Consider the following 23,214-nt stretch of genomic DNA (forward strand, 5'->3'; position numbering starts at 1 on the left):
TGCGGAGCACAGGCTCCAGACGCGCAGGCTCAGTAGTTGTGGCTCATGGGCCCAGTTGCTCCGCGGCATGTGGGATCTTCCTAGACCAGGGCTTGAACCCGTGTCCCCTGCATTGGCAGGCAGATTCTCAATCACTGCGCCACCAGGGAAGCCCAGGAAGGAATTTTTGACCCTGGGTAAAATTATGCACATGAGGGAGTTTTAGCTGGGCTGGACCAGAGGCTTAGATTTACCTATTTATGAATAGCCATCACCCCACTAAAGTTCCTCCTTGTGACTGGACAAATAGTACCATTAATTGACAGTTAAAAAGCCACACTCACCAATTTTATTGGGGTTCAGGATGTTCAAGGAAAAGAACTTGGACACGACCATTACTGGGATTTAGACAAACTAGTGAATTGGAAAGGTCACGATGGAAGTCAATTTCAGAGAATAACAGTGGCAGAAATTCTCTGAATGTGCAGAAGGAATTGGGTGTACTGGGGCTGACTCAGAAATGAGACCTTCAAACAGGAGCAGTGATTTTGGGTACAGAGTCAGGCTGTGATCCTGAATATACTTTGTATTCTTTCTTCCTAGACTGCCTAAGCACTTTGCTAAAAAGAGAGCGTTGTCAGTAGAAATTAAAGAATTGTGGCACTGGAGGCCCACATGAATTCTATTGAAGGTTGGTCTTTTTTCCAGAGGGCTCTGGATGGAACAGACTGGGCTGTTTCAATAGGGACTTTAATCATTTTACAATAGGATGTCCTACATGACTAGAAACTGAAAGAGAAGTAAGTGCTGGAGATAATGAGACAGATGGTGAAGACTTTTGGGTGTCAAAACACTGAAATTAGGTGCTCCAGGAGCTTGGGAATCAGAGCCTCTATAGGTGAGGCCCAAGCAGCACATTAGTAGTGGTGTTCCTGGACTGAATAGGTAGAGGATCTCCAGGCTTCAAAGGCAAGTATGGTGAAGCAAGTACCCTCGAGGGTCTTCCCTTGACAATTGTGTTTCTCACTGCTCTGGTGAAGGGTCTTGGTAGAACTTATTTGGGTATAGGAAGGGGTTGGGTGAGCAGTTCTTAGATGACAAATCTACTCTAGCATTCCAATTTCCCTGGGTCTTGGAGACTGTCTTCTACAACATACAAACCGAGCCGTTTCATCTTGGTTTAGCGTGGGCTACCAGGTTTCAGTTAATTAACCAAGGAAACTCTTAGAGCCACTTAGCCACTAAGTAATTCTTTTGCCACTACGTAGTATGCGCACTTCAGTTCTTTCAAAAATATTCTTCAAGCATCTACTGCATGTCAGAGACTCTTCTAGTCCTGGAGATACAGCCATAACCAAGACAGAGATCGTCCCTGCTCTCTCTCTCTTTCAGCTTGGTTCTAATGGGAAAGACAGATTAAAAATAAATTTTTATTAAATTTCAAGAATTTAAGTACTTTGTTGGAAAATAAAACTGGTAAAGAGACAGATACTGACAGGAAGGAACGCTTTTAGGTCTGGTGGCAATAAACACAGACATTAGCTCGTATTAGCAAAAGAGTGTTTAAGAATAAAAATAAGTATAATCAGTGCCCCTTACTTTGGAGACAAACTGAAGTACTTAACGTACTTCTATTTTTGACTTCTTCCTTAGCATGGTGAGTTGTTTGGGAAATGATTCAATAGTTATTTGTAGTTCCTAAATTCTCAACAGCAGTTGCCTCCTGATATGTGTCACTATGTATTCTGAGTTGACATCTGCTATCTGAATCACCAAAATAGTGCCTTGTTTTAAAATTTATCCACTATTGGCTTATGTTTTATCTTACTCTAGGCCATGTTATCACTACATGTGACATCTCTGTATATGTGTTTGTGAAACTGGGATAAAGTTGGCAAAACTTGAGATGGAGGAGACTCTCTATGAAACATGTTTTTGCATTGGTAGAACAGCAGGCATAAGCACGTTAGGAATAGAGGGAAGAAGAGAGACGGAGAGATATTGGAGAAATAGGATCTCACAAAGGAAAGTCAAATGCAATTTGGGAACTTAAATGCCATTCAGGCAACAACCTTTGGAGTTTAGACAACTATAGACTTTTAATTGTAGTTTTTGGTCTCCAGCAAATAGATTAAAATCTCCTTTAGAAATAAAAGCTTTTGCTTAGTGGAGGAAAATCAGTTAATGTTTATTGATGGTGATTTTGATGACAGCACTCATGATGACATTCTATTTGAGGAATGTTTCTCAAATGGGACTTGATTCGGCAAATTTTTACACTGATAGGGAGATGGACGCTCTGACACTTTAGATATTGACGTATGAAGAAGAGAAATCATTGATATGACTAAGTAATTGTGAAGCGTAGTATACGAGTCTCCAGAGTTTTGTGGAGTTAAATAAAGAAAATCATAGTACAGATTATCCTCTGTTGAACAATATAGATATGTGTACACCTAATGTCGGATAGCTATCAGAGCATCAGAGCAGTTCCTAAAATGCTTTGTTAATGATTGTTTTTAAGAATTCAAATAAATGTTAAACCTTGTAATTATCCTACCAATTCCCATTCCCTCTTCCCTCTGTGACCAAAAGATGAACCAGTCCCAGGGGAGCCTCAGCAGATAAAGATAGGATTTTTTTTTGTTTTTTTAGTGTCTTTCTGTCCCTGCTTTTTCAGTCCATTCCAGGCCACCCAGATCCTTACTGGCTATTTCATAATAAGAAAGCCTATTGATCGTTCACATGTCCTTGATAAAGGGCTGGTATAGTTTGGACAAGTGAGCTGAGACTGACCCTAACTGGTCTGAGCCTACAGCCACTGTTCTTTTTATTCCAAAACACCGACCCCTGGAGAAAGGCTTAGGAGAATTTTCAAGCCTGGTCACCCTAGGTTTGGGTTGTGTATGGAAGAGAGGACACGAGCCTGGGAGTTAGGCAGTGCAGGTACTCGTTCTACCTGGTACTCAGCCTACCTGGTCTGTCTTTGTGAAACATACTAGGTGTGTTTCCTCACCAGATGACTTCATGGGCCTCTTCAAAAGCTCACATCCTGCAATTCCTCTCTGTGACACTCAGAGGCCAAACAAATGATTTGACTGTTTTCCAACCTCCTCTCCAAAGTATCTTGTAATATTAAAGCAGAGTATTTTGATTGTCTTATATTGGGATCTGCTAATGAAATTGGAGGAGAACATATTATTGTTTTTCAACTCTCTTAAATGGATGTGCTGCTTTTTATATCCTCTCCCTTTTCCATCTGTTTTTCTGGTTTTCTGTTGGTTTGGGGCCATATATACGTGGGCAGTGAGGGCGAGCATTTCTGCAGAAGCACCACAGGCCCACTGTGCTTTAGCAGACTTTATTCTTGTTTGTTTCATGAGGGTTTGTAAAGATTGGGACTTTTCCAACAGTCAGCACATACTTAAGGGTACCTACTATGTGCTGGTTCTGCTTTAGTTTCTAGGAATTGGGAGAAATCTGCACATAGAGAGCCATGTGTATGTACATATTTAAACTATTATACCTATTTCCCTGTATTCTTTTGGGACTAAGGAGTTGATGCAAACCAGCACTATGAATGAACTTGATTATATTTAGGAGAATAATTTCTCACTTCTTGGGTCTTTGCTACAAATTTTAACAATGAATAGCTGTTTTCAGAACTAAAAGTTTGGCAGCCCACCAATAAGATGTAAAATGAAGAAAAACCAAAGACACCTCTATCATTTTGAAGTACATGGAGCTATTTTTCAGAAGCCAGCTTCGTTGGCAGAGCAAGTCCGTTAATAACCCTGCAGCACTCCCCTTGTTGGAATAACACAAATTAGCATTTAACCCGGGAGGAAGAACACATGAAGTTATTTAACATTTACATAAAATTATGGAGTAAACTCCAAACAGGTTGCCTCTGAAATGTATAATTACACTCAGCAGTCCTGTCAGCATACATGGAAACAATTTTACTTCCAATCATCTTCTGCTTTTATTCACTCAGGAATGTATCATTAAAATTTCCACAGAACAATGAACCTTAATAGGTGCTAATGCAATTGTGAATTATGGTAATTGTTACCTAAATTAATCTCTGTACTTTCCATTCCTTATTGCCTTATGCATAAGGAGTGTGAAAAAGATAATGTTGAAACTGACATTTGTATAAATGGTGTAAAAGATTTGTCTTACTTGATAAAAATTTCAGGAGAACTTGCTATTTTTTAAAGTAGTTTACTTGGAAAAAATGTTAGAATTGCTGCAAGTACAGTTTATGTAATCTTTTATTGATGAAACTTGCAGTGGACAAAGGCTGTTGACTCGTTTAGGTCGTCTTGGTGAATATGCACTCACTAAGATACCCAAATGGCAAGTGTGTGCCCCTGTGTCTATATTGCCAGGACAGAGGTGCATTCACACCCTTATCTGTATGGGGTCACCATTTGTGTGTTTACCTTCACTTATTTATGTAAAGTACATACAACTTGCTTGTTGTAATGAAGCCCATTACTATGGACTGAGTCGTGTTCCCTGCCTCCAAATTTGTATGTTGAAGTCCTAACCCCCCAGTACCTCAGAATGTGACTATATTTGGAGATGGGGTCTTTCAATAAGTAATTAAATTAAAATGAGATCATTAGGGTGAGCCCTAATCCAATATGACTTGTGTCCTTATAAGAGGGGGAGATTAGGACACAGACACCCACAGAGGGGAGACCACGTGAAGACAGAAGGAGAAGACGGCTATCTGCAAATCAAGGAGAGAGGCCTCAGAAGAAACCAACCCTGCTGACACCTTGATCTCAGACCTCTAGCCTCTAGAATTGTGAGAAAATAAATTTCTCACAATTGTTGTTTAAGCCACCCAGTTGGTGGTATTTTGTTATGGCAGCCCTAGCAAATGAATGTATCCACCTAGATTGGATGTAAAGAAATGTAGGTCAAATATATTCCAATCTAAAAAAAAAGGAAATACAGGTTTTTGTCCTGTCTCTGTCACTCCTGAGTTATATTGGACCTTGGGTATATCACTTAATCTTCCCATTTGTAATGAGGTCTAGATTTTGTATGTTTGTTTATATCAGACTGCCCAGCATCAGATCCTTTTTTTCTGCTAACAGCACCCCGGGTTTTCTCCGAGAGAATACTTGCCCTTTGTTTTCGGTCCCCACAGTTTGTGTGAGGCTGGTCTAATACCCTCGCTCTAGATGTGGGCCTGTTACTCGAGTCTGGCCAATCTTTATGTTCCATGCCCTCTGCTTGCAATGATGGGCTCAGGTATGGGACAGAGGACAGAGACCTGGACAATGAGATTTGATTTCAGGACTTAATTTGGAAGTATTGAGCAGTTAAGCTCTCCGTTTGTTGAAGCTTCTGAGGTATGGGAGGTGAGTGCCCGGGGCTTGCTATAGCTCTGGCAGCCATAGTGAAAGGCCAGGCTAAGAAGGATGCTCACATGAAGGGAGCCAAGCCACAAGACAGAGAACTAGTACTACGGATCCTTCGTGAGCCCTCACCCAGGCTTGCCTGAAGCTCATGATCCCTGGGACCCTGGCATTTTATTAATAAGCCAGTAAGTCTCTCCACTCTTTCTTCAACCTTAAGGCAGCCTGACTTGCATTTCTATTATTGCTACCAAGAGTCATGAGTAATATAATGGCTTAATGCTTTGTCTTCCTCTGCAAAATGAGTGCGCTCTTCTAATGGAAATGATTTTTTCCCCAAATTAACTATTACCTAGAACACTGATACTTCTCTGGCATGTATGTGAAAGGAGGCAGCAGCAAGGGCGGGAAGTGAAATCCGACCCATTTGATATTGTGCTGATCCCTTTCTTCTGTGTGGAAACCTTTGGGTTAGATGATCCAGACTCCTGCCAATACTTAAAATCATTAAATCTTATATACTTGGGAATACTTGTAGGTCTGAGTGTGCAGGAACTCTGGGGGCAAAGTGGAGAGCAGGGTGAGGGGAAAATGCACTAACAGGTAAAGAAAGCATGGTCAGAGGTCACAGGCAGACATGTGTCCTCCAAGGGCTGTGAAGTCACTGAATGGCCAGAGGCAACGGCTGCTTGTAAAGCGCTTTACCATCGGGTAGTTGATTTTGCTATCCGTCTCTGGCAGGGCTCCAGGCTGTCACACACAAGCTGAATAATCGACTTTAGAATGCTTATGGGCAGAGGTGTACTTGGCCTGAGAATAGTAAGAGAATTTAAAAAGCAATATCATTGGTGCCACCAGAAATCCTCCAGATTGGTGAAAAGCCCACTAGGTTGAAGTGGAATGCATCGTAATTAGTGATATTTTATTTTATAGAAAATGCTTTATTGAGCCAAGCCTGGGACCAGCTTTGCCATTTATAACAGTCTTTAGAACAGTGCTTATTAACCAAATCTGAAGAAGACTTTGAAAAATCCATATAGAATGTGTGATCAGTTTTGAGGGTTCTACTTTCACAGCCCATTTCCCTACTGGACCCCAAGAAAAGGGCTCCTGCTCTAGACAGATGTGTTAAACCCATGTTTGTTGATTTTTTTTTTCCAAACGTTCATAGCAGCTTTATTCATATTTTCCCAAAATTGGAAACAAAATGTTCATTAACAGGAGAATAGCCAAATTGTGGTACATTCATACAATGGAATACTACTCAGCAATAAAAAGAAATACATGGTTCAACCTCTCAAAACTTTATACTAATGAAAGCATTAAGTGATTCGATTTAGTTTCAGAGCTGGGGAGGAAGGAAATGCTAGTCTGTGGTGAAAAAATATAGATAGTAGTTAAATTACCAACTAAAGTAGCGGTAGTGCTTTGTTGCTTAGGTAGGAGTATAAGGGAACCTTCCTTTGTTCTGATATGGCTGTGGGCTAAAAGTATCCATTTTCAAAATTGTAGTTAAGATTTGTGTATTTCAATTTTATAAATCTTACCTAATAAGAGGTGTGTACAGCGGACAGATGAATGTACCAAAGCAGAATTGAGGACTGTTGAAGCTAGGGTGTGAAGGTTCAAGGTACTATTTTTTTAAATATACATCCAATTAAGATGTTTAATTACAAATCTCGACCTATTTTTATGGGCTCCTGGCTCACATATCCAACAGCATATTGGACGTCTCTTGACACTGCCAGTGGTTTTCTTCCAATCTTAGTCACATAACAGACCTCTATGACCCTGCCTCAGTTTCATCCTAGGTTTCTGGTTTGAGCAACTCAGGAAAATGCTGGATTGCAAGAAGTAGTCTGAAGAGGGTTCAGTTTGGGGGTAAGAATTGACACCTGTCAATTCTTGTAAAGGGTCTTGTAAAGGACTAACAAAGTGGACCCTAAGGAGCAAACTCAAGTGGGAAAAAACTAGAAAAGTAAAACAAACTGATGGTGATCAACAGTGGACATGCTTGCAGTGAACTCAGTTACAAAGTCTCTGAGGTAGGATGGGTGGATGGAATCCAAAGGACCATGCTTTCTTCCATTATGACAAAAAGAGAAGTGTAGATGGGAATGTAAAGTTTGAAGGTGGGTAGCCAGGAAATGGTGAGTTATCTGGCTAGGACAATAAAAGCCTTTTATCTTTCATAGTGTGATACCACATTTACCATATTTTTCAGATTATGTCCCTGAATCTGATTAACACCAAGTGCTTGCCAAACTCAGTTACCAGTTCATGTAAGAGAATCTGGTGCTGTAGGTATTGCACACATATGTAACAACCTGCTCTTCTACAATCAACCCTTTTTAACTCAGATTTTGGACAATATTCTGATAAGCTTATTCTGAGAAAGATCCAAATACACATTTTTATAAGATTCCAGTTCTTAGCTTATTGTAGATGAAGAACTGAAATTTTGCCAGATGATGAGATATGTACCTGCATGGCACAATGATGAAAAGCTTATAACTCTGTTCTAGTTAATAGAAATAACCATGAGTTAAACTCTGCCCCCACCCCACCATCAAGAGCCTCTTTCATAATAAATGTTGGACTATTCCACCTTCAGACTTTTCACTCTTCTAGCTCCAAACTCTAGCATTCTTATTCTTACTACTTACACCCTTTCTACTCTTTGATATCCTGTATATAGCCCAGATGATTTCCTTTGAGCTTCAGGTATGAAGCCACTGACAAAAAAAATGTTTAAATCTGTTCTCCCAGGAGCTTAAAGATCTTATCTTTATGACAACTCCTATAAATCTTAAAAAAATGATCATTAAATATTGATTTACTCAATTAATTATGAAAACTTTAGAGACCTAGTATTTGGTCATGTGTGCTATTTAAAAAAGTACATCAACAGAAAACTTTCTGAGTGTCACTAGACAATAAATTAAGCAAACCTTTATTGAAGCTTAAATTGTGGTACAGAAATACATTTCAATTGATTTAAGTCCAACACCATGAAGAGAGAAATTACGGCACCAAAATTTTCCCTCCTCTATCATACACACTAGGATTAATTTAGATTACTATTCAATCTATAGTTTTCATTTTTCTAGGCTTTGTTCCATACAAATTTGTGCAGTTTTTCAACATTAAATAGAAATCTTAAATCTGTTGTGGTGGGGTGGGGTGGAAATCAGACCTCAAGCCAGTAAATGTTCATCAAATCTACTGGGACACTGTTCAAGAACAAAATCCACTTTGAGCATTGGTCCTCATAATAGCACCAAAACATAAGGTACTGTGCACTATTTACAGAATCGGACTGATCCATTGATTGAAAGCTTCTTCAGTGAAGCTTTGAATCAACAACATGTTTAAAAGTCAAAAGTGTTCCAACCACTTGATTTCAAACCAAGTAGAATTTATGTTTAGAAATACTAAAAAAAAAGTGTTTCATTTATAAATACAGAAGGAACAAAAACATCACTGCATCAATCCAGAAAGAATCAAAAATTGTTTGAGGACAAGAAGAAATACAAAATTGTGTCAACTTTGCTCATTTATCAGCTGCTGAAATGTCCGTATTAGCAAATGCAGCTAAAAGGCTAAAAACTCTTTTAAGCCTGTATTCCTAGTCATTTCGCATTGACCATTTTGGAATTTTGTATGTTATGTTTTATGGATAGCATTCTGCTTCACTGTGTAGTATGTCTGAATAACCTGAACAGTTCTCATTCATCACTTGATGTTACTCCATGGAGAAAGAAATACCAGTAAGAGGAACTGTCAGAACACTATCACATGCATCACAAAGTCACAGAACTTTTTAAGTCACAAGATGGCAAAGACATCAATTCTGCTTTGAACCAAAGTTTATGGCATATTATTAATAGAAATTAGTGGAAATGGCTACAAAAGTAAAAGTTAAGGTGAATCATCTGAGCTAACTTGACTTGTTGAATCCAATACAACCTTTTTCTTAAATCTCCTTGCTAACAAATTTAGTGATAATTCTTTCATACTACTACTTAGCAAGTTAATAAAGGCATGGCACTCATGAGAAGCTAATCTCATTTAATGGGGGGCACAGAATGGCATACAGTTTCCATACAGTTCTGCCAGTATTCCCTAGTATCAATCTACACCTTCTTTGCTAATCAACACCAGCTTATTCCAAAAGAGCTCATGGTAACGAAAAATGCCAAACTCCCTTGACCTTAAAAGAAAATTAAGCCCAGGGTCCACCCCCCATACCCCCTCTGGGGTATAAGGTTAGTGTAAACCCACAGTGTAACAGTGTATTGCTTTATGGAGGGGGTGCGGTTGGGAGGGAGACACCATGGTGAGGAACGAATCAATTAAAGTCATACAAGTATAGGAAGCAGTGAGATAGTAATACACAAAATGGATAACTGCAGTCATTTTCGTAGAGGACTCGACTCGTGGAAGAAGAACTTTGATTGGTGCTGCAAAAACATCTGTATGAAGTAGAAATTGGTTTCAATAACATTAGTAGAGAATATGTTCTAGTAAGTGGAGGTAACTGGATGCAAAATCCTGGTAGCAATTGAATAGAACAGTCCCAGATGGCTAGGCTGAGGCCAACACCTAATGAGGACGAAAGCCTTGTCTGTGGGGAATTTTGGATGATACCTGGAGAAATATTACACTGTGCATAAACCAGATTGAATTGTTTTCACAAGTGTTGTAAAGTTTCATATAGTGAAAGGTTTTTTCTACATGTACTTCAATTTCACAACAAGAGTGGCATAGGATACCTAAACACAGAAGAGAGCATTCATGCAAGATATCTAACTCCTTGATACAATAATGCATACAATTCAAAATGATTACACTATCATAACATCTAGGGCTTTCTGCAACTACAAGGGGGTGGTTATGGAAACATGGCCCTTGGTATCAATATCTAAGAAGCAGCCACCACCTTCTTCTACGTGTGTTCTCTTTTTGCGTTTTTTCGTCATTTTTCTTAATCAACTCTGCTGTTGTTGCCGCTTCTTAGCAAAACTGGTAAAAACAAAATTGTAATCACTGAATAGAGCGCTCTGGCAATCAAGACCTTTAAAACTTTCAATCTTCTGGGGCAAAGAAAGCACTGTGCGACATTTAGAACTCTGATTTGCAAACAGGGTGGTCACAAATTTTCCTGGCTTGAAGACTTCCACAACTTTCCTGATCAGGTCATCATAGGAGGTCTGACTTAAGTTTGTTTCAAAGCTAACATAAGAAAATTCTGGTTCTGGAGTGATGTGGATAGTCCAGTAAGTTCCATCTGATTTCATTCCATTCATTGAATACCCACAAGGATCGAACAGTGTGGCATCAATGACAGAACCTGGTATCAGATCACGAATTCTACTCTCATGAGTGACATCCTTTGCAGTAATACCATCTTTCATGTAGCACTGGTCCATACTGCTGGGTCAAGCTCACTCATCAGAATTTCCAGGGTTTGATCTGCCTGATTGATTACTCGACTCTCTGGGAAATCCAAAGTATACAAGTACCAACAATCAGAATTCATGCGTCCCATACAATATGCAGCTCCATTTGGGAAAATTGCATTAAGAAACTCTATTTCTTCCTGGAAATTCCCATGTGGGTACCCTTGGTGAGAAGGCTTCATGAAATTCTTACGAGAATAAAAGAAGCATTGAATTGAGTCAAACCCATTGTAATCCCTAGCAAGTTTCAACAGGGGAACCGGTGCTTTCAGCAAGAGGGTGGTACCACGTTTTCAAAATGAAACGTCTCTTGGAGGCAAACATGCTACTCTCACTGAGTACATAAGCTTCCTGCTTGTCAGTTTTTGTCACACTTATGACTGAACATTGCACATCCTTCAAAAGTATGTCCCACTTGTGTCTTGGGATGGTGCGAAGATCCCCAGATCCTTGGTTTGAGTCAGGTTGCTGCCGGGAGAACCAAACCTCCAGCAGCTTCTCGGTCCCTTCGAAAAAATGTGCAGCTTCCATCACCGTGAGACTAGCAAACAACCAAAACCACAGAAAATCAAGTAAATTAAATCTCTTCTCCCACCGCTGCCGCCGCCGCTGTGGATTGTTCCAGCTGTGTTACTAAAGTTCAGGTTCCTTTTTTGCTATAATTTTATATTAACTTTTTTTTTTAAAAAAAGGGTTAGTAAAATTTCCCCGGCTTTTTTTTTTTTTTTTTTTTTTTGTGAGCGAAAGTTGAACGTGAGTCTGTTGGAAATAGAGGCAGATACAGCTCACTCTCTTGTAGTCTGCTGTTTCGCCATTAGAGAGAGTAGAGCGAGCGCTAGCTAATGTTGCTGGCCATACTGTGGGAGCCTGCTGATTTGTTTTTTAAGCTATTTGGATTTTCTGAATCCAGATTCTTTAAATTGTAATTTACGCAACACTAATTCATTTCTTCAACTACCTTTAATTTCTTTCTTTTATTTTGGGGGTTGCTTTTATTCACCTCTGCGTGTAATCTAATGGAGTTCCTTGTTTATTCAACAAGTTTTTTGGGAGGGGTGCATGCCGTGTACCGGAAACTGTGGTAGAGGCTGGGGATATAATGAGAGTAAAGACAGGGGGGCCAAATCCCTCTGGAACTGATGGGCTCCTGGGAGAACACAGGCCTTAGGTAATATTGAATCAGCAGAATCTAATCTTGTCGGTTCTGTCTCTAGAGTGAGGGCACTATCTCTGTGAGGCCCAGAGCAGCCAGGGACTGGAGTTTCGAGGGGACTGTGGAATCTGAGGACGTATAAAGGCTGCCCCTTCAGCTGTTGTAGCTTTGCAGAAATGCAGTGGGCATCACAGGGAGGGAGACAGGAGGATTGAGGACGGTTAAGAGTGGCCTATTCTTTTACCAAAGACCTCACGCTAGGGCCAGAACTAGGGTGAAGTGAGTGAGATACTTGGTCTCGGGCGGAAAATTTACACAGGTGCCAAAAAATCCCTGGGTAATCAGGATTCAACAGAACCAGGATTAGGGTGAGGGAGGGAGGTGAGCCGTGCATGGGATCTTTATTTAAAATTTTGATATTTTCTTCATCATGGCCATTTGGATCCTTTGTTCATCATGGATAAATTAATTTTTTTAGCAATATATTTTAAAAATTTTATTGAAGTATAGTTGACTTACAGTGTTGTGTAAGTTTCTGGTACAGCAAAGTGATTCAGTTTTATGTATATATATGTTCTTTTCCATTGTGGTTTATTACAGGATATTGAATATAGTGCCCTGTGCTATAGAGTAACACCTTGTTGTTGATCCATCCTATATATACTAGTTTGCATCTGCTAATCCCAAACTCCCAATCCTTCGCTCCCCCACACCCCTCCCCCTTGGCAACCACAAGTCTGTTCTCTATGTCTGTGAGTCTGTTTCATAGATATGTTCCTTTGTGTCGTATTTTAGACTCCACATATCAGTGATATCATATGGTATTTGTCTTTCTCTTTCTGACTTAACTTCGCTTAGTATGATCATCTCTAGGTCCATCCATGTTGCTGCAAATGGCATTATTTCATTCTTTTTTATGGCTAATATTCCATTGTATATATATATGCAGCACATCTTTATCCTTTCATCTGTTGATGGACATTTAGGTTGTTTCTGTGTCTTGGCTATTGCAAATAGTGCTGCTGTGAGCATAAGGGTGCATGTAGCTTTTTGAATTATAGTTTGTCTGGGTATATGCCCAGGAGTGGGATTGCTGGATCCTATGATAACTCTATTTTTAGTTTTTATAGGAACCTCTATACTGTTTTCCATAGTGGCTGGACCAATTTACATTCCCACCAACAGTGTAAGAGGGTTCCATTTTCTCCACACCCTCTCCAACATTTATTATTTGCAGACTTTTTAATGATGGCCATTTTGACTGGTGTGAGGTGGTACCTCATTGTAATTTTGATTTGCATTTCTCTAATAGTTAGTGATGAGCATCCTTTCCTGTGCCTATTGGCCATCCGTATGTCTTCTTTGGAGAAATGTCTATTTAGGTCTTCTGCCCATTTTTTGATTGGGTTGTTTGTTTTTTATTATTGAGTTGTATGAGCTGTTTGTATAGTTTGGAAATTAAGCCCTTGTTGGTTGCATCATTTGCAAATATTTTTCTTCCATTCTGTAGGTTGTCTTTTTTTGTTTATGGTTTCTTTCCTTTGCTGTGCAAAAGCTTATAAGTTTGATTAGGTCCCATTTGTTTATTTTTGCTTTTATTTCTATTGCCTTGGGAGACTGACCTAAGAAAACATTGGTACGATTTATGTCAGAGAATGTTTTACCTATGTTCTCTTCTAGGAGTTTTGTGGTATCATGTCTTATATTTAAGTCTTTAAGCCATTTTGAGTTTACTTTTGTGTATGGTGTGAGTCATTGACTTACATGTGGCTGTCCAACTTTTCCAACAGCACTTGCTGGAGAGACTGTCTTTTTCCCATTGTATATTCTTGCCTCCTTTGTTGAAGATTAATTGTCCATAGGTGTGCGGGTTTATTTCTGGTCTCTCTATTCTGTTCCATTTATCCATATGTCTGTTTTTGTGCCAATACCACATTGTTTTGATTACTGTAGCTTTGTAGTATTGTCTGAAGTCTGGACAATTTAAATTTTATATTTTAAAAAATACTACATTAAAATGTTACTTCTCTTGATTGCTAAGATTTTGGAAGCCTCCTTAAATTTTGTGCCCAAAGCAGGTGCCTAACGTTCCTCACCCTGGTCCCAGCCTTGTCTCACAATGTAGTGATAAGTCACAGCACTTTATTAGGAAATGTTTGCTATGTATCATTTTTATAATTTAGTTTATATAGGATATGAACTCTTTTGATAAATATTTTGCATAATATATGATATATATTTTTATATATATAATTTTTTGTATATATATAATTAATTTGACCTCAAGGAATACTTAAAAAGTGTAAAGTCAGGGGCTTCCCTGGTGGCGCAGTGGTTGAGAATCTGCCTGCCAATGCAGGGGACACGGGTTCGAGCCCTGGTCTGGGAAGATCCCACATGCCGCGGAGCAACTCGGCCCGTGAGCCACAATTACTGAGCCTGCACGTCTGGAGCCTGTGCTCGGCAACGAGAGGCCGCGATGGTGAGAGGCCCGCGCACCGCGATGAAGAGTGGCCCCCGCACCGCGATGAAGAGTGGCCCCCGCTTGCCACAACTAGAGAAAGCCCTCGCACAGAAACGAAGACCCAACACAGCCATACATACATACATAAATAAAAAGAATGTAAGCAGACAAGAATAGCATTAAAAAAAAAAAAAAAAAAGTGTAAAGTCAGTATAATTTTGAGTCAGTAGATTTGAGGCACAGAGAGAGAGTATGTGTCTGCGCATCGTTTTTTGACTCAACATCTCTCCGTTTGGCTGGGGAATCCTCTGCACTGTACCACATCTGGGTCTGAGATTTAGTGGCTGTCTCCATCTGCACTGGGTGGCCACAGAGAGCAGGTGAAGAAGACACTAACTGTGTGCCCGGTGGGGTGGCCTTGCCTGGAGACGAGACCACTGTGCCTTTCCCATTTCCCTGTCCTTCATGCAAGCCCTCAACCTCACCTCTGGCTTTATGTTGCCCTCATCTCCTCTTATCGCTCCATGTCTCACCTCTCTGTTTTCTCCTCTCCCTAATCTACTTGTTCCCTGATCTCCTCAACACCAGACTTTGCTCTGGGTTTCATCCCTGACTCCTCTGTCGCTGGCATATATCTGTCTCCCACACGACTTCTCCACCATCTGGAACAAGTTCTAGAAGCCTAATTAACTTGTAAAGTGTGTTCAGTTTGGATGGCAAAACCCATCTTTCTTCCCTGTGACTGGAACCTCCTGACCTTTCCTCATAAAACACTCATGTCCTATTTGCTACCCGTGCTCAGTTGTCGTTAGTTTGTGTTGACAGTTTTATTGTTTCCTGCTGACCCTTGTCCATCCACAATTACTATGGTATGTAGCAACCTATTTATTTCAGAGTTAAATGTGTAGAATAAAAACAAAACCAGAAAGTTCCGCATGCTAGGGAGAAAAATCCCAGTTTTAAAAATATAACCTATATTCATATATGTATGAGTCCTATTGTAATTTATTTCTCTAAATTAGTGAGTAGGTCTCTTAAACATGTCCAGATAAGAGTTAGTAATCCTTGGCTTTTTAGATCTCCCAGGCTCTAAAAATTATGTGTGTGAATAAACAAATATCTAATGCAAATTTTTCATAGAAGCAAAAATTAACCAAAGAAAGATACATTGCAGCAATTAACTAAATAAATGCCTTAAAGTATTGACTATAAATGAAGATGATTCACTCTTTCAAAATATCCTGGGCTTCAACATAAAATGAATTTTTATTTATGAAACTTGTGTGACCAAATCATAACTTGAGAATTAAAATAATGAAGGGAAAAATAGTTTGGTATGTAGCAGCATGGGGGTGAGGGTGAGGAGACCAACGTCTTTCTTTTAGTCATTGCCACTGATTGCAGACTAAGCTTGGGCAAGATGTGTACCGGGTAGATGCCTCATGCTGCTAAGTGAAGATGGGGGCTAAAATGAATGGCTTCTACCCAGTAATCACTAAAGCTGATTTAAATCAGATCACACAGCTCTAGCCTTATATTTAAGGAGAAATTTATCTCTGGTTGCATTCCTGTTATGAATTTAAATAGCAAGGGACTGTCATTTGCTTTTAAAAGTTGAAAGGCCAGCACAAAGATGCAGAAAGGAAAAAAAATGTACAGTGTGCTGCATAAGAGGCCAGAAAGTTTGGTGTTGTTTTCAGATACAAGTACTTAATCTTCTGTGTAGATATGTAATCTTTAGACTGAAAATAACCTATATTTTTATTAATTTCCATATTCCTCTTATGGTTCTGTGGATTCATATCTTTTGAGAGCATGAACTAGGAATGAAAATATATCTATTTGTAGAAGCATGCCCTGGACAGTTTGGCTTTGGATTAATTGATACATTTTATGAGTCAAATTATCCAGGACTTTATCCTGAGTTTCTTCAGAGAAGTGAAGGAAGGCAAAAATAACACTTCTCTGGTGCTTTGGGATCCTTGGTAAGAAGCTATGTGAGAAGCACAAAGTATCGCTCTCATTTGGCAATTGTGATTCTAAGGCATATTGAAGCAGACACCCGAGTGCTCCAAATGACAAGATAATCCAGATAAACTTTACGTGTCTTGCAGCTTTTGAAGTTTCTAAAGCCAAAGAGAGTGGAAGGATAAAAGACAAACCAAGTTCCTAAGTTAGTTCATATCATACACTTAGTGTGTCTGCTTCCTATGACTCCTGGCTGCCAGCAACAAATACTTCAGCCAAGCACCTCAAGTCAGTGTATCTGCATGTGGACAGTTCTATCGCACATATGTGCCACGGATTACAAAAATGAGACTATCTTCTTATATAACTTGCTTTCTTTTAATGAACATAGTACTGAGTAATTAAATATGCTGCTCTACAATATCAGTTGTAAAAGCAGAATAGTTCTCCATTATATAGATGAATCAAAATGTGTTTAACTAATCCCCTATAATTGGATATTTACATTATACGGCAAGCCACCACCAACATATCAACATGGAAACAGATTTAACCTTTTAAGTTTCCTAAAGCTGTTAATAAGAATGAAACCTGTGGAAGACCCAAGTGGATAGGGCCAGAGTCTTGTGAGGTAATACACAGTGGGAGACTTCCCTGGTGGCGCAGTGGTTAAGAATCTGCCTGCCAGTGCAGGGGATACGGGTTCGATCCCTGGTCCGGGAAGATCCCACATGCCGCGGAGCAACTAAGCCCGTGCGCCACAACTACTGAAACTGTGCTCTAGAGCCCGTGAGCCACAACTACTGAGCCTGTGTGTCACAGCTACTGAGGCCCGCATGCCTAGAGTCCATGCTCCGCAGCAAGAGAAGCCACTGCAATGAGAAGCCCGCACACCGCAAGGAAGAAGCCCTCACTTGCTGCAGCTAGAGAAAGCCTGCGCGCAGCAACGAAGACCTAACACAGCCAAATATAAATAATAAATAAATTAATTAATTAAAAAAAAACACATTTAATACACAGTGGGTCAGAGGCCTTGGGCCCTACAGATCTTGGGGGATGACTGGATGTTTATGTAATAATCCATGTGAAGCCATTGTGTAAACTGTATCAAATGTACAAAGTATGACACATTTAGGCTAAGAAATTACTATCTTTCAACATAAACTTACGCTTTCCAGCTAAAGATATTAGCATTTAATTATTGGCTAAGTTTTATACAGTTTTATTTTGAGTATATCTTTCTTAGAAGAGCCTTAATATGGACTTATATGTACAGTGCAGTTTAAAAAGTGGACAACTGCATTATAATCAAATGAATGCATTTATTTATTTTTAACATCTTTATTGGAGTATAATTGCTTTACAATGGTGTGTTAGTTTCTGCTTTATAACAAAGTGAATCAGCTATACATGTACATATATCCCCACATCTCCTCCCTCTTGAGTCTCCCTCCCATTGCCCCTATCCCACCCCTCTAGGTGGTCACAAAGCACTGAGCTGACCTCCCTGTGCTATGTGGCTGCTTCCCACTAGCTAGCTATTTTACATTTGGTAGTGTATATATGTCCATGCCACTCTCACTTCGTTGCAGCTTACCCTTCCCCCTCCCCGCGTCCTCAAGTCCATTCTCTATGTCTGTGTCTTTATTCCTGTCCTGCCCCTAGGTTCTTCAGAACCATTTTTTTTTTTTTTTTTTTTAGATTCCATATATATGTGTTAGCATACGGTATTTGTTTTTCTCTTTCTGACTTACTTCACTCTGTATGACAGACTCTAGGTCCATCCACGTCACTACAAATAACTCAATTTCGTTTCTTTTAATGGCTGAGTAATATTCCACTGTATATATGTGCCACATCTTCTTTATCCATTCATCTGTCGATGGACACTTAGGTTGCTTGCACATCCTGGCTATTGTAAATAGAGCAGCAATGAACATTGTGGTACATTACTCTTTTGAATTACGGTTTTCTCAGGGTATATGCCCAGTAGTGGGATTGCTGGGTTGTATGGTAGTTCTATTTTTAGTTTTTTAAGGAACCTCCATACTGTTCTCCATAGTGGCTGTAGCAATTTACATTCCCACCAGCAGTGCAAGAGGGTTCCCTTTTCTCCACACCCTCTCCAGCATTTATTGTTTGTAGTTTTTTTGGTGATGGCCATTCTGACTGGAGTGAGGTGATACCTCATTGTAGTTTTGATTTGCATTTCTCTAATGATTAGTGATGTTGAGCATTCTTTCATGAGTCTGTTGGCAATCTGTATATCTTCTTTAGAGAAATGTCTATTTAGGTCTTCTGCCCATTTTTGGATTGGGTTTTTTGTTTTTTGGATATTGAGCTGCATGAGCTGCTTGTAAATTTTGTAGATGAATCCTTTGTCAGTTGCTTCATTTGCAAATATTTTTTCCCATTCTGAGGGTTGTCTTTTCATCTTGTCTATGGTTTCCTTTGCTATGCAAAAGCTTTTAAGTTTCATTAGGTCCCATTTGTTTATTTTTTATTTTATTTCCATTTCTCTAGGAGGTGGGTCAAAAAGGATCTTGCTGTGATTTATGTCATAGAGTGTTCTGCCTGTGTTTTCCTCTGAGAGTTTTATAGTGTCTGGCCTTACATTTAGGTCTTTAATCCATTTTGAGTTTATTTTTGTGTATGGTGTTTGTGTATGGTGTTTGAGTGTTCTAAGTTCATTGTTTTACATGTAGCTGTCCAAGTTTTCCCAGCACCATTTATTAAAGAGGCTGTCTTTCTCCATTGTATATTCTTGCCTCCTTTATCAAAAATAAGGTGACCATGTGTGCATGGGTTTATCCCTGGGCTTTCTATCCTCTTCCATTGATCTATATTTCTGTTTTTGTGCCAGTACCGTACTATCTTGGTTACTGTAGCTTTGTAGTATTGTCTGAAGTCCGGGAGCCTGATTCCTCCAGCTCCGTTTTTCTTTCTCAAGATTGATTTGGCTATTCGGAGTCTGTTGTGTTTCCATACAAATTGTGAAATTTTTTGTTCTAGTTCTGTAAAAAATGCCATTGGTAGTTTGATAGGGATTGCATTGAATCTGTAGATTGCTTTAGGTAGTATAGTCATTTTCACAATGTTGATTCTTGCAATCCAAGAACATGGTCTATCTCTCCATCTGTTTGTATCATCTTTAATTTGTTTCATCAGTGTCTTATAGTTTTCTGCACACAGGTGTTTTGTCTCCTTAGGTAGGTTTATTCCTGGGTATTTTTTTCTTTTCATTGCAATGGTAAATGGGAGTGCTTCCTTAATTTCTCTTTCAGATTTTTCATCATTAGTGTATAGGAATGCAAGAGATTTCTGTGCATTCATTTTGTATCCTGCTACTTTACCAAATTCATTGATTAACTCTAGTAGTTTTCTGGTAGCATCTTTAGGATTCTCTAGGTATAGTATCATGTCATCTGCAAACAGTGACAGCTTTACTTCTTCTTTCTGATTTGGATTCCTTTTAATTCTTTTTCTTCTCTGATTGCTGTGGCTAAAACTTCCAAAACTATGTTGAATAATAGTGGTGAGAGTGGGCATCCTTGTCTTGTTCTTGATCTTAGAGGATATGGTTTCATTTTTTCACCATTGAGAACGATATTGGCTGTGGGTTTGTCCTATATGGCCTTTATTATGTTGAGGAAAGTTCCCCCTTTGCCTCCTTTCTGGAGGGTTTTTATCATAAATGGGTGTTGAGTTTTGTTGAAAGGTTTTTCTGCAGCTGTTGAGATGATCATATGGTTTTTCTCCTTCAATTTGTTAACATGGTTTATCACATTGACTGATATGCATATATTGAAGAATCCTTGCATTCCTGTGATAAACCCCACTTGATCATGGTGTATGATCCTTTTAATGTGCTGTTGGATTCTGTTTGCTAGTATTTTGTTGAGGATTTTTGCATCTATGTTCATCAGTGATATTGGCCTGTAGTTTTCTTTCTTTGTGACATCTTTGTCTGGTTTTGGTGTCAGGGTGATGGTGGCCTCATAGAATGAGTTGGGGAGTGTTCCTCCTTCTGCTATATTTTGGAAGAGTTTGAGAAGGATGGGTGTTAGCTCTTCTCTAAATGTTTGATAGAATTCGCCTGTGAAGCCATCTGGTCCTGGGCTTTTGTTTGCTGGAAGATTTTTAATCACAGTCTCAATTTCAGTGCTTGTGATTGGTCTGTTTATATTTTCTGTTTCTTCCTGGTTCAGTCTCGGAAGGTTGTGCTTTTCTAAGAATTTGTCCATTTCTTCCAGGTTGTCCATTTTATTGCTGTATAGTTGCTTGTACTAATCTATCATGATCCTTTTTATTTCTGCAGTGTCAGTTGTTACTTCTCCTTTTTCATTTCTAATTCTATTGATTTGAGTCTTCTCCCTTTTTTTCTTGATAAGTCTGGCTAATGGTTTATCAATTTTGTTTATTTTCTCAAAGAACCAGCTTTTAGTTTTATTGATCTTTGCTATTGTTCCTTCACTTCTTTTTCATCTATTTCTGCTCTGATCTTTATGATTTCTTTCCTTCTGCTAACTTTGGAGTGTTTTTGTTCTTTTTTCTCTAATTGCTTTAAGTGTAGGGTTAGGTTGTTAATTTGAGATATTTCTTGTTTCTTGAGGTAAGCTTGTATTGCTATAAACTTCCCTCTTAGAACTGCTTTTGCTGCATCCCATAGGTTTTGGGTCGTCGTGTTTTCATTGTCATTTGTTTCTAGGTATTTTTTGATTTCCTCTTTGATTTCTTCATTGATCTCTTGGTTATTTAGTAGTGTATTGTTTAGCCTCCATGTGTTTGTATTATTTACAGATTTTTTCCTATAATTGATATCTAGTCTCATAGTGTTGTGGTTGGAAAAGATACTTGATACGATTTCAGTTTTCTTAAATTTACCAAGGCTTGATTTGTGACCCAAGATATGATCTACCCTGGAGAATGTTCCACGAGCACTTGAGAAGAAGGTGTATTCTGTTGTTTTTGGATGGAATGCCCTATAAATATCAGTTAAGTCCATCTTGTTTAATGTATCATTTAAAGCTTGTGTTTCCTTATTCATTTTCATTTCGGATGATCTGTCCATTGGTGAAAGTAGGGTGTAAAAGTCTCCTACTATGATTGTGTTGCTGTCGATTTCCCCTTTTATGGCTGTTAGCATTTGCCTTATGTATTGAGGTGCTCCTATGTTGGGTGCATAAATATTTACAATTGTTATATCTTCTTCTTGGATTGTTGTAAAGCTGGTTTGGTGGTGCTGAGTTCTCTTAGCTTTTTCTTTTCTGTGAAGGTTTTAATTTCTCTTTCGAATCTGAATGAGATCCTTTCTGGGTAGAGTAATGTTGGTTGTAGGTTTTTCCCTTTCATCACTTTAAATATGTCCTGCCACTCCCTTCTGGCTTGCAGAGCGTCTGCTGAAAGATCAGCTGTTAACCTTATGGGGATTCCCTTGTATGTTATTTGTTGTTTTTCCCTTGCTGCTTTTAATATTTTTTCTTTGTATTTAGGTTTTGAAATACAAAGTGATTAATTTGTGTCTTGGCGTGTTTCTTCTTGGATTTATCCTGTATGGGACTCTCTGCACTTCCTGGAATGGATTGACTGTTTCCTTTCCCATATTAGGGAAGTTTTCAACTATAATCTCTTCAAATATTTTCTCAGTCCTTTCCTTTTTCTCTCCTTCTCCTGGGACCCTTATAACTTGAATGTTGGTGCATTTAATGTTGTTCCAGAGGTCTCTGAGACCATCCTCAATTCTTTTCATTCTTTTTTCTTTATTCTGCTCTGCGGTAGTTATTTCCACTATTTTATCTTCTTGGTCACTTATCCGTTCTTCTGCCTCAGTTATTCTGCTATTGATCCCTTCTAGAGAATTTTTAATTTCATTTATTGTGTTCTTCATCCTTGTTTGTTTGCTCTTAGTTCTTCTAGGTCGTTGTTAAACGTTTCTTGTATTTTCTCCATTGTATTTCCAAGATTTTGGATCATCTTTACTATCATTATTCTGAATTCTTTTTCAGGTAGACTGCCTATTTTCTCTCCATTTGTTAGGGCTGGTGGGTTTTTGCCTTGCTCCTTCATCTGCTGTGTGTTTCTCTGTCTTCTCATTTTGCTTAACTTACTGTGTTTGGGGTCTCCTTTTAGCAGGCTGCAGGTTCGTAGTTCCCATTGTTTTTGGTGTCTGTCCCCAGCGGCTAAGGTTGGTTCAGTGGGTTGTGTAGGCTTCCTGGTGGAGGGGACTGGTGGCTGTGTTCCGGTGGATGAGGCTGGATCTTGTCTTTCTGGTGAGCAGGTCCACGTCTGGTGGTGTGTTTTGGGGTGTCTGTGGCCTTATTATGATTTTAGGCAGCCTCTCTGCTAATGGGTGGGGTTGTGTTCCTGTCTTGCTAGTTGTTTGGCATAGGGTGTCCACTACTGTAGCTTCCTGGTTGTTGAGTAGAGCTGAGTCTTAGCGTTGAGATGGACATCTGTGGGAGAGCTTTTGCCGTTTGACATTACGTGGAGCCGGGAAGTCTCTGGTGGACCAATGTCCTGAACTCAGCTCTCCCACCTTAGAGGCACAGGTCTGACACATGGCCGGAGCACAAAGATACTGTCAGCCACACAGCTCAGAAGGAAAGGGAGAAAAAATAAATAAATAAATAAATTAATTAATTAAAATACAATAAAATAAAGTTATTACCATAAAAAATAAAACAAATTGCTAAAAGTAAAAAAAATTTTAAAGTAATTAAAAAAAGAAGGAAAGAACAGAGCAACCAAATCAAATAATTCTTCTACGAATGATAAGTGCTAAAAACTATACTAAAAAAAAAAAAAAGGACA

General features: G+C 39.1%; 1 pseudogene; it reads right to left on the reverse strand.

The window, feature by feature from the left end:
- Positions 1 to 10,348: 10,348 nt before the first annotated feature.
- LOC118897337 lies at positions 10,349 to 11,350 on the reverse strand (annotated as a pseudogene).
- Positions 11,351 to 23,214: the final 11,864 nt, after the last annotated feature.

Source organism: Balaenoptera musculus, chromosome 6 (genome assembly GCF_009873245.2).
Source record: "Balaenoptera musculus isolate JJ_BM4_2016_0621 chromosome 6, mBalMus1.pri.v3, whole genome shotgun sequence".
NCBI lineage: Eukaryota > Metazoa > Chordata > Mammalia > Artiodactyla > Balaenopteridae > Balaenoptera > Balaenoptera musculus.